This window comes from Tubulanus polymorphus, chromosome 2, assembly GCF_964204645.1.
Source record: "Tubulanus polymorphus chromosome 2, tnTubPoly1.2, whole genome shotgun sequence".
NCBI classification, from domain to species: Eukaryota; Metazoa; Nemertea; class Palaeonemertea; order Tubulaniformes; family Tubulanidae; genus Tubulanus; species Tubulanus polymorphus.
Genome location: NC_134026.1, coordinates 20106946 through 20119536, shown reverse-complemented (window position 1 = coordinate 20119536; position 12591 = coordinate 20106946).

Genomic DNA, 12591 nt, shown 5'->3' with positions numbered 1-12591 from the left:
TTAGAAACGTAAACACGGATCAGGAATGTTACGTTTTGATCATTTAGCACAAACGTAAATACGCATCTACAGCCGTTTTGTCGATTTAAAGAAATCAAAGGAAGAAAATATATTCACGCGCTATCGCCGTTATCCTAGCGAATGGCGGTCGCCGAGGTTCGCGCGTGCGCTGTGTGTCAGTCAGTGTATACTGACGAACCTAAGTGGCCAGACCCACGTGCATATGAAGTTAATCCCCAGAATAATGTCCTTAGTCACAACAACACTCGAATTACAACTATTTACGAACATTTGTCTCGTTGACGGATATAATATACGGCCGTTGTGTTCGCGATAATAAACACGAAAGGCCGGCGCGGATTTTCGTGACTTTTTAAAAGCCATAATCCAACGCTTAATTATAGGCGCATTATTGTTTCCCGATGCGTTACCGGCTGTAAAGAATTTTCAATCAAAACGAACCGAAGCAATTTAATATAGGTACCTCGCCGCGAAATATATGGGTATGTCGTATCAAAGCCTAAGCCTATAATCAAAACAGCGATTAGGCAATGGTTATTAAAGGAAAATGTGTAATATTCTTTAATTGATTATCATTTTACGGAAGCATTACTGTACAGTATGCCCTCAATCCAAGTATTCAAAAATTAACAGGCCGCTCTTCAGACAACAAACGATATTCGTATTTTTCGGTAAAATTTTCTGACAATTCAGAAACTAATCTCACTACTTCTTATTATATATACTGCCATCGAAATATTGTGAACTCATTATGTTTTTTCTTTACTCTGTTAACTTCGCTTCTTACTATACCATTCATGATTTCTGTCATAAAGTCATTTTCAAGTCTTTCTCAGTTGATCGCAGATATGAGATTAATTCGAAGTATTCGTACACTCGAACAGTTATCATTTCAACTGTTGTTCAAAAAAGTTAGATCACTCATGAATTCGAATGCTTCAAAATCAATGTCGCAATTACCGGTGGTATATTCAATCGTATTGTTGAACACTATAGGAATAATGCGATCAAGTTTAAGAAGAAAAATATTGAACCATTACCATATAAACTTACACGGAATCGATCTCTTACTGCTTCCGCCAAAACCCTTCTACCGAACACACGTTATTTCGAATACTTTCTAATTGAATGTATAAATTTTCAAAACATTGTCTTTCGAATTCGTTCTACTGAATATATAGAGATATTCTACAGAAACGCAGCGGAAACCCAGAGGTGGTCAGTAAACAGAAGATCTAAATCGAATTCGTGCTTGAGCGGAATTCCGAATACTGAGAAATCCGACGACGAGACTAACATGCACCAAATGACCGATTCTAAGTCTAATTATCTCTCAATTAATTCATTGAGCATTCAAAATCAAACGTGGGTTCTTCGTTATCTCCGACTTCTGTCCGACAGTAAACAGTGTCGTAGGCGGCGATCTACAAGTGGCGCATAAATTCCGTGAATGTCCGTTTAAAACCAAACACTTGAGAACCGTATTATTGGAATTTCTGGTGATTATGGCGGTCAGATTAAGTGACTTATCACCGGATCCAAGCAGACATCAAGTATGATTAGTATTCTGTTGGTCATTTGAATATTCGTTTTTGTTACCAATGTCCAATGACTCTCCTCATTTACAGAGTCGGGTTTTATGAATTCAAACTGACAAGAATCTCATTAGGTTTAGGTACAGACTAAACGTACATTCGAATAAGCTGCCGCAATACAAACGAAAATGACCGTATGGCCGGTATTTAAGAAAATTTTGAAAATGTCTCGTCTCAGCACCTCGTATCTAGCGCTTGGCGTTTATCAGGGCGCCAATGTGTGTCCACCCCTTATCAGCACAAACATGAATTCATACAGTTTGCCTTAATAGAGTTTCGATAAAATCAACCGATTTTAACAATCGGTCCATTTTAATGTTTAGATGGATATCTTGCGACGCCGTTATGTAATAATTACCCGGGTCGGACTGATGGCATGTGCGCTAGATCTGTCACGCCAATCTCGGTACTATTTGAACAGGGGTGACGGGTTATCTACGTGCTATGTTCCTAATTAGCCACGCGCTGTGGTAATCTATAACGTCATATTTCACTGTCATACTGCGCCGTGCTTCATCATAGATTGGTTTTTAGAAATTGACAAAAAAACATTTTATACGGTAGCACTAGAATTATCTGCAAATACTGGACTCCAGTTGCACAGTCGTAACTTATGTCCAAAACCTTCGATATTTGGACTGGTAAATTTGACCGATTGTGAAGATGAATCAGTTGAAAATCACAATATCCGTGATAAGACGATGAGTTAAACTGATTATAGATTGATTTAGATGATTGAGATTGATATAGGCCATTGACTGATTATAGATGTAAGGTGAACTTAAAGTGCAATGTCCAAAATTCCTAGAAGATATTTCGGGGATATATCCGATGGTTTCAACGTTTTATCGTTTTGGATGTTCTCATCGTTGGAAACATGCTTACTTTAATCGAAAAGTATCAAACGGGATTTTCGAAGTGATCACTCGCTTTATTGGTTCTTAATGTGAAACAAATACGTACATTATTGGATTGACGGTTCAATAAAGTAGACAGGACACAAACATGAAACATGGTGATAAAAAAATTAAAGTAAAGTGGAACGATTTAGAAAGAACCTAGCTCTTGGATTTGCTCATTTTGCTTAATAATATAACATTGGTGACATACGTAGATTCCCTATTGGGGATAGAATTCTCAATAGTTACTTTAACCACTACAAACACATACACTTCATCACTCCGAAAACTAAATGTATTTTTTTCCAAATACAAATTGTTAGAAATAATTCTAATTGTCAGATGATAAAAACTGTCATTTTTGTGAATAGAAATGTTTGACCTTCATCTAAATCATCTAATTCAAACGTCTGATTAAACTATCCAACTCTTCTGGCATTGTGGTTCAATCGATACACGATGTTTTCGACCACGCACAAAAAATGTTTTACTCAAAAAGTCAACACTATTACGCGATATGTAACTCGCTTTGTTTCTATTCGTACCATGTAACACCCACACGTTATCAATTGCTGTTGACTGATCGTGATGTTATCCCGTGCGAAAGACAATGAAAAACTGCTGTAAAAAAATCTCTACGAATGCGTGCGAGGTTCGTTATATGCAAAGAAAGAAAAGAAAATATGAACGCGATAAGAACAAACATACGAATATATTACACGCATGCGACGGAATGCAGTAGTTGAGCAGGTGTCGCGAACTAGATGAAGGAATTTCGACTAGAGCACGTGTTATTTAATCAAAAATTTCGATTTATAATTTTTGTGTGACATGAGAAGAAAGTATGTCGGTGAAATTATGTTTGTAAGATTCCAGAATAGTATATATAGCATAAAAATGAGGTTCGAAGTGTAAAAACTGTATTGTACTGTACTGAAAAATGTATTTGGATTTGAATATATTGATCATTGAATTGAATTGAATTGAAATGACCGGCAACCAATCTAGCCCCGATCTATTGATGACGTAGGGCACAACCTCTCAAAAATGATTATCAAGATTTATCAAAAATGAAATCTGAGTTATAGAATATATTTAATTACAAAATAAATGCCAAAATCCACAATCGTAATTATTGTTTTGAAAGGCCAATATTGATGACGTAGTGCACATCGACTTGCACAGAAACCCTAAAATAACGCATATAGTCAACAATGTATATACACATTATTGTTACGGTCTTTACGGCGTCAAAAAAAAGAAACATTCACTTGAATCTTACTAAGACCGATACAACCTAGAAAGAAAAATGCGTATATTTAGATATTGAATTTGAAGAAAGTATTATTCGGTATAACCAGAATTTAACTGGTATAAGACGGAAGCATTTTAGGCATTTAAAAAAACTTTCCGGCGAAATCGACCTGTGGTTGAAAACGATTACTCTTAGTCACTGATCTGCAATCGACGATAATGTTTTACGCATTCAGTGGTTCATTTGCCACGTTGCCTGCGTATTCGAAATAATTTGGCAATATTGATAACTTGAATAAACGTTTTCTGTTCTAAGTGTTGGTTTTTCCAACGTGTGATATGCTTTTAAGATAAGCTAATGAACTTTTCTTGCGCAGGCCTTCGAACCTCTGACCAGACTCATATTTTTTTACCTATTTCCACTTTTAAGCTAAGAACTTTCACAAAACCATGTTAATTGCTTTAATATCTAGTTGTATTTGTTTAACTTGAACGTATGAGATATCGTTCAATCGTCTCGGACGATGTAAAAACGTTCGATGTATTTATCGTATATACGCGTCCGATTAACTGTATGTACGTACGTATAGAAAGTTTCAGCCAGCTAACGTCTATAACCCCCAGGAATACCGACAGACACGACAAAAATTGTTCACATCTGGAATCAGCAAATATTCGGTCGATAGTACGCGTGAATTACACATGTATATCCAGAATCATCCAGGGCTTCGTTTTAACCCTGCCAGACCCGTGGTATTATGCAAAAATACTCTACAAACACGTTTTTTATCCGACTCGCTATTTTGAGACTTCCAAGAACGCATATTGAAACGGTGAGAATGCATTTTAAACCAGGTTAAAAGGCTTCATAAACTAAAATCCATCGCCAAACAATTTTATTTTTTACGTACGTTTTTCGAAATGCGTACGGGATTGATTTTTAGTAAAAAGAGCCCACCTTGCCTACTCGAAAAATCTCTACCGTATACAATACAATGACTTATTCTTCACGAGTTCATTGTTCATCACATTCTCTTATCCGTGTCTGTACGCCTTTACCAATAAATGTGTATCCTTTACGTGCTACCACGAAACGGTGCAAATTACCACCGGTTTGTTTAACATTTTCTTTTTGTGTTTTCTTGTTTCTGTTAGATTTTCTTTTCTGATGGTCAAATAGTGGAATTTGAATTTTACTTTTTTTGTATCCAGACGAGCGTAATGACGGAAATCGAGGTAGCACTTCAGGCCCGAGGCATTATTTGATAAATTCATAGAAGACATCGGCAAATTTGTACAACACCATTGATTCCAATGCACATAGATCGCACATAATACGAATTCAAATTTACATTCATAATTCGAGTTCTACTTTTTTTCTCCATTAATCGAGTTTTCTCATCAGACGTCATTTATGCACTTGAATACGTCTCGTCTGCCGAAATAGCGCAACGGAAACAGCATTCGACACACAAATCCCCGGATATAGAAATGTTCTTCGAACGACTACCTCTCAAAATATGACCATTGATTTTGTGCGTGTTTGTTTTCGTGCTTCATCGTGACATAATCGGTTGTTCGAGACGTTTTTTCAGCGCAGACACTCGGCGTGATTCGACGACGGCGAACGAGTTTCCGATTTCCGTTGAGTTTTGTTTCGAGGCGAGGACGACGTGGAAACAGGCGCCAAATAAGGTGTTAACATATCCGTTTCAATCATGAAATATAAGTTAAGAAGCCCGATACTACTATATAGTATTAACATAGACTAAGAACATTACGTACGTCTCAATTATTATTGATAACGAGAGGAAACTATCCAGACACATTTCAATGAGGATGAAATTCCGTTACTAAATCATAAAAACGAAAAATGAGAAACGAAAAATCTGAGAAAGAACTGAATCAGAGAATTCCTTACTATCCAACGTGGAGAATGACATAAAAAACGAACTTATCACGATATTTGTAAATATCAAATCAGCTTTTACTTCCAAATAAGTGCTTAAAAGTAGTGAGAATAAAGCAAACATAGAAACTCCACCTAAGACAAGACAGATTCATTTAACATATGGTTTTCCTAGAGATCATTATTTCTAATTCCGATTTTGTGATTCACAACAGTGAGCTTTTTTTTTATCAATAGGCCAACGGATTCGTCAACGGGAGATCGCGTTTTCTTGGTTGCAACTGTTCAGTCGGCAATGTCATATTTTGACTATCGTCTGCCAACAAACATTATATGAATCGTAAGAAGTTATAGGCGAAAGAAATACGGATTCTCAGAATCGATCACTCGTTCTCTCGTTCAGACGGCACACCCTTATTAGAGCCTTCGCAACGTTATTGTTATGACATATTTTGTAATGAAAATGCTTAGCTCTGTTATGTTGTGTAGACTCCAGTCGTTCATGAGGCGAAGAAGCAAAGACCGGCGTCAATAAAAAGTCTGAAAAACACATGTGTAGCGAGACAACTGAGAATAGCCTGGAGCAAACTGCCACTAAAGGTAGATAGATTTCAACAGCGATTTTTTTTTTCATTTCATACAATATTTAAAAGTATGTAAGCCGGGCCAGATTATATATTTTTTCTGATAGAATACGACCAACCGTAAAGAGCAGACTCGTTTCGCGTTTTAAAGCTTCGGCCGGATGTCCTGTCACAATTTTTTTTTCAGACTAAAAGGGGTTTTTTCAGAGCCGCGATTCTCATTTTGAATCGCGACAGATCGTAGCCGACTTTCACGTATAATACGTGACGTGAATATTATATCAATTCGTTTCGAGAAAAAAACCTATACGGATTTTAGTTTCTTGGAAATTGTGGCGTACGATGTCAGTGTTGACATCTATTCAATTCAACTGACTGCCAATTCAAGCGATGTTTGAATTAAGTATTAGGTTTTCTTCGCGTCGATGAAAACATTTCTCAAAATTATGCTGGGTATTTTCCAGCTGTAAAAGGTTTCATGGTTTTACGTTATATAAAAACCGCAATTGCGTGCATCATTCTTCGGGTGACAACTGTCGAGCTGGACCTATTACATGGAACCTAAACAAAATATCATGGTTGTCCAAAAATGTCCATTGGTTAAATTTAAAACCTTTCATAAGTCAGATAATCGCTCATATCGGATGAATATTTATGGTCACGACTTTTCCTTCTCTTTTCAATGAAATTCATATTCAAAAGTCGGATTTCATAAGTCGGAAAATCTCGTAGTACTTTCCCTGGTCCCAAAATTTACGAAAAAATAGCTCAAAGTCGGAGGGCTATTCGTCCCATTCCAGTTTGATTTCTTCCCAGTTCCGACCGCCCGTTTCTGGCTTGAAATCGACGATGTCATGTCATGTGAACAGTCGTTATTTTAGTTGTGTGGTTAGTGTATTAGAATGGAAACATTAACCCGAAATACAGCAGTATTTTTAAATCATTTTTTGTAGATGTTGATTTAAATTTCGGATTAATTCTCAAGTCAAGTCGCAGTTTTCGGGAAAAGGCTGGAAATCCGACTGTTTTCAAAGTCGGAATTTTTTTCTCGGTTCCAAAAGATCCGACTTTACGCAAGGTCTACCGTAGCTAAGTTATGTATACTCCGATCGGGGGACGCTGTAGAAGGACCTTTAAGTTATAACCACCAGTTATAACAAATCACGTTACCTAATCTCTTATGCCATATATTCGTTTACGTGGTCGCTGTTAATCGACGTAGACAAGTTAAGTAACCGAAGATAGTTTAATTGAAGCGATCTATTTTGTAGCAGATCTGAGAGCTTTATAGAAGCAAGATCTACTGCAACCGACACCCAGCTAAGTGTTTCTTAACAGCCTACCTATACCTACCGGCAATAGTAGGTTGATGTGTGTCGAGATAAACGCGTTCTAAAAACTGAAGCAGGTATACAAATATTTAGACGAGAGATTATACAATAATTTTGAGAAGTTTGTGCCGTTCAAAAAGGCAGGGTTTCTACGAATTTGTTTCATCTCGGTTTTAGTTTTTTTCTTACAATGGCCAACACTTCAGCCACGATTCAATGCGCCGAAGCCTTTTAAAAGGAGCGATTGTAATGAAATCGTAAGTTTCTTCAAAATCATGTTTGCACAGTGTTAATATTGCTCTTTTTGCGACCACACAGGATCAAGGATGTTAGCACATTCACTCGAGTTATGTTGCTCGAAAAAATTGCAAAATATGAAGACATTTTCATCTTGTTTCGCAATCTGTGGACCAAGTGTTTTGCAACTTCCAAGAGCTATAACAGAATAGTTTTTGTTATTTTGATTTTTTTTGCATGTTGCATTTCCCAATGTTAAACCGATTGATCAACTAAAGTTGCCTTGATGTGGTTGTTTGAAAAATGAGAAAAGCCGAAACTGGAAACAACAAAAAATACAACAAAATGAAGGAATGCTACAACAGGTTTCGCGGAATTCGTTATTTTGATTTCGAAATGATGTTTTAAAACAAAAACATTTCCTGTCGGCTGAAATTAGTGGGGTGTCGTTTTGGGTCACAGTCGGTACGATCAAAATTGCTGAGCAGCCATTATCTGTAGTTATGTTCAGTGGTTTCGACGCCGTATTTTTGCTAATGGAGCCGCCGATTTTCCGAAAACCGTTTTAAAGAGTGAGGTCACTTCTGTTTACTATATATCACATACAACACACGCGAGAACAAAGGCCAATTTTCTATGAAGCATCAACAACGGTAGAATTGATATTTATCTTATTTGGATGGGGCCCAGAAAGGAATAATACGCGCCGATATCTAGGTCTTCGTTATGAAAAAAAAACTTCGAAATTCGATAGAGACGAATCGAAGTACTATGAAGTCATCAAGAAGCTGTATATATTCCGCATAATCCGTTGATTTCTAAGTGATCAGGGAAGTACCTAGCGGTCGCCCCTACCCCCTGAAATTTTGGAAAAGTGCCCTTTTTGCAAATGTAATTGTTTTTTTCTAATAGAACTGCCCTTTTTGGGTTTCTCTGCCCCCCACCCCCGGCGCAAAAAATTAAAATCAAAATGCTAGGTACTGCCCTGGTGACAGAAGGTCGCGGAAAAGCGATGATATTTCAATAATCAACCATCCGAATCAGTTTTCCTGAGATACACGAATCAAAGTCTACGATCTCGTTCCAAACTGGCAGAAGGTGCTACAAAAAGCGATGAGAAAATTCAAATTGTTTACGTAGTTCGAACTCGAATCAGTTTTCGCTGCCAATGTCCCGAAGGTCGTAGGGGTTGAATTTTTTCGCGACCTCACCCGACATTCGATATTCGAGTTTCAAGTGGAGAACTTTCCCACCGATGCTCTTTTTATGGCGCTTTTTCAACGTATACGCTATCCTGTACTTCTTTTTCCTACAATTACACGCTATTAATTGAATGTTTTATAAGTGAGTTAATTGCCCTATCGTGCGTTATACCGATTTGTTTGTTTTAGATCGTGTATTTGTATTTCAAGGGTTTTATAAGTTGCGCCATACATTACACGTACACGGATATTACAGTGAAGTATGCAAGGGGCAATGAAGTATATATACATATGTAGCCATAAAATAATTCTTTCAAGATTCGTCTCCGGTGAAGGTAAAACAGTGCAGTTAACACCTTTTAGAAGTTTACCGACGTAAGCGCGAAGGAGAATGTTTCCCACGCCAAGTTAAGAAAAAAACAAACTAGCTAGTTTCAACTCTGCTAAATGCAGTGCAAAATAAGGTTTTTGCGTCAACCAAAACAAATGATGCTATGATATATTCCGATCGTAGCTTTCAATATGGTTCTGTATATCCCGATAGAACAATCAGACAAAAACAGCTAATTGCTATTAAACCCGTTGATGTTCAAGGATCTTCTTTTCGAAATAACAAAGTGAACCCTAAATTGGAATGGGCGGGTGCATGAACATTTGAAAAATCTAGAAATTCAGCGGGAACCTGCACACCCAAAAACAAAGTATCCTTATCGGTCAACTCGTAAAAACCAGGATCAGTTTTACGGAAAAACAGTTGGGGGATGTTACATTAAACTATTTGGCTCAATTGTTTTGATTTTCAATCGGTACATCTACATCAATTCATTTCGGCATAGTATCACGATCCCAACGCAAAAAAACTGGAGTGTACTCTGTATTTATCTCGATGATGCCTATCCTAACGAGTATAAGTAATACAAATGCGTACACCTGAGTTCTCGCTCGTTTAGAGCCCATTAGCGACAAGCGCGCGGTTAACCGCCATTTTTACACGTTTTAACCGAAATTATGAGTTGTGTCAGGTGACACGGTAACAAATAGACCTACTATAGTAGTACGATGAACGGCCCCTCGTCGCCCGCCGTTAAGTATTATTGTCGCGAAAAGGAATCACAATCGTCGGTTGCGATCGTAAAAATAGACAGATCCTTTTTATTCACGTTTTATTTGTTAGTTCAGCTGTACCAATACACTTTCAGAAATCTGATGGAGTTCGGTTGAAGAGTTACCACCCTACGGCACTTCGGACGATTTTTGGGACTTGAACCGAATTCTTTTCACGAGCAACACAGAGCCGCTGTTATTGTGGGTCAAACGAAGGCAACAAGGTCGACGAATGGTATTAAGATGCAAGATAAATGAGGTTCCGGGGGCTGCATTGCGATCGTGCCTTGCGAAGGTATATATGAGTGTCACGACCGATGTATTCCCGTGTTCTTTGACCTTCGCTCTGGTAAAAATGAGCGCGCTGGACTGCGGTCGCAACGCAAAAGATGGACCGCGTTTGTTTGACTCTAAGGCGGGCTGGTGTCTATATCTGTCAACTTCCTTCGTTCTTGTCGAGTGTACGCACTACACGCAAACTTCTTCTGTCAGCATCTTACCCTACCCCCTCCTCCAGCTTCTATTCCAATTATATCACGAATGTACCGTTTTCATTCCCGATTCTTTACCTTTATATCCCAAATGATGCCCACCCAGATTCATGGTCAGATTCTCATAGAAGATTTGATTTGGTTTTATGCGAATATCAGAATAATCGAAAAATGTTTTTTTCGTACACATGATCCCTATAGGAACTAAACATGTAGACATATACTTGATTTATTTTGGCGCACATGATTTTTTCCGCTCACTTTAACAATCAACAGACGTCTTAAACGAACGGACAAATGATACTCATCATTGAAACTCGAGGCTATTATTCAGCTGTGTTTGAAGTTTTGTTCCGGCCGTCGTAATATATCTTCCTTCGTACAATAGGTACGGAGTTTTCTACCGCACAACCGCCGCATACTTCAAGCTATCGAGAATATGAATGACAACAATGGCCCATCCGAATAACCCCCCAAAGAGTGACACTTAAAAGAGATAAAAAATATCGTCTGTAAATTGCTTCTATCGCTATCGCTCGTTCGTGTAGTAGTCAATCGTATCGTCTGCGCGATCAGTGAGCAAAACTACAACAGCAATTGGTAGAAATTTTCCGTTCATCTCCCAAGATATCTTATCCTTATTTCGAAATAAAATACCGATACATCATTCCTATCAACCGATATATTAGCATTTTACAGTATCTTATCGCACGTTATGGCCAGAATTATTCTGTAGGTACATATATAGTTAAAGTTGAAAAAATCGACGGGACTTAAGACGCGCGCGGGTATATAGATATTTCCTACGACTTAACCATAGCTCACATTATCAGGATCCTCTTCCACAGTGAGTTAAGATTCAACTCATTGAAAATAAACCACTGGTTGTTTTTGTATGAATATACGCACCGAATAGAAAACCAATGCAACCAGACGGGCGTTATGATAATTTGATTACAGATTGGCGTCGACTGTAGAAAAATTGGTTTTATTTCCAAATGAAATCAAATCTGCACAAAATCAAACAGTAAACACATATTCGAGAAAGAATGAAAATCGTCTGGCATAAAACGCTAATCCGATTGTGCTCTATTGTGTTCGTTTAAAACGGTCTGCGTACAATACACGAACTCGATCGTGAATAATGAGAAAAAGCTTTCTGTCATAGCGGTATGGGCTTAACCCCCGGTTCATATCACACTGGAAGTGTTTACGGGTCCACCTTTAAAAACATGTTGAACAGATTGTTCGGTGTACGTCTAAAAATCGATTGTGACATAGAATTTTTACCGGGTAAATTAGGTTCATATTCGTGCAATATTTTGCAATTTCAAGGTAGGTATTGACGTATTAGCTGTCAAACTATTTCCCAGGTCGCGATAGAATTTACGGTTGGGGCTTCGAGTAAATTAATACTCCAAGAATGGATGAATACGAAAATACACAAACGTCGTTCACCGTTTGAAAACTTACATTCTTTCAATGCGATTTTCTAAAAATTTCATTTCTTAAAAAACTTACCCCTTTCTAAAAGTCTATATATTGATGACGAATTTTGTTTTCAATCGGTAAACGCTTTATCCAAAATTCCTTTTGCGTACGTCGCTAGTACTATCCAAGCGCACAAGCAACCGCAACTCTCATTGCAAACATCACAATCGACTGATGCAGAAATAATAGATAGCGCCATCTACATGACTCCGGAACACAAGGAACTCCATGAAAAGAACACTTATTTGTTCATTATGACATGTATAGGAGCGCAACCGAATATTCCAATGACAAAACAATCCCGCGATCCCTTTTGAAACATGTTATACGTTGAAGCAAATTGTTCCTGAAGACAAAAAAACTGGCTAATGTATGTTGAAGCAAATAATTATTGAGAGACAAAAACTGGCATTTGTGTTATTGAACCAGACTGGCCATCAATTTTACCAAATATATATACATACTCCTCGCCA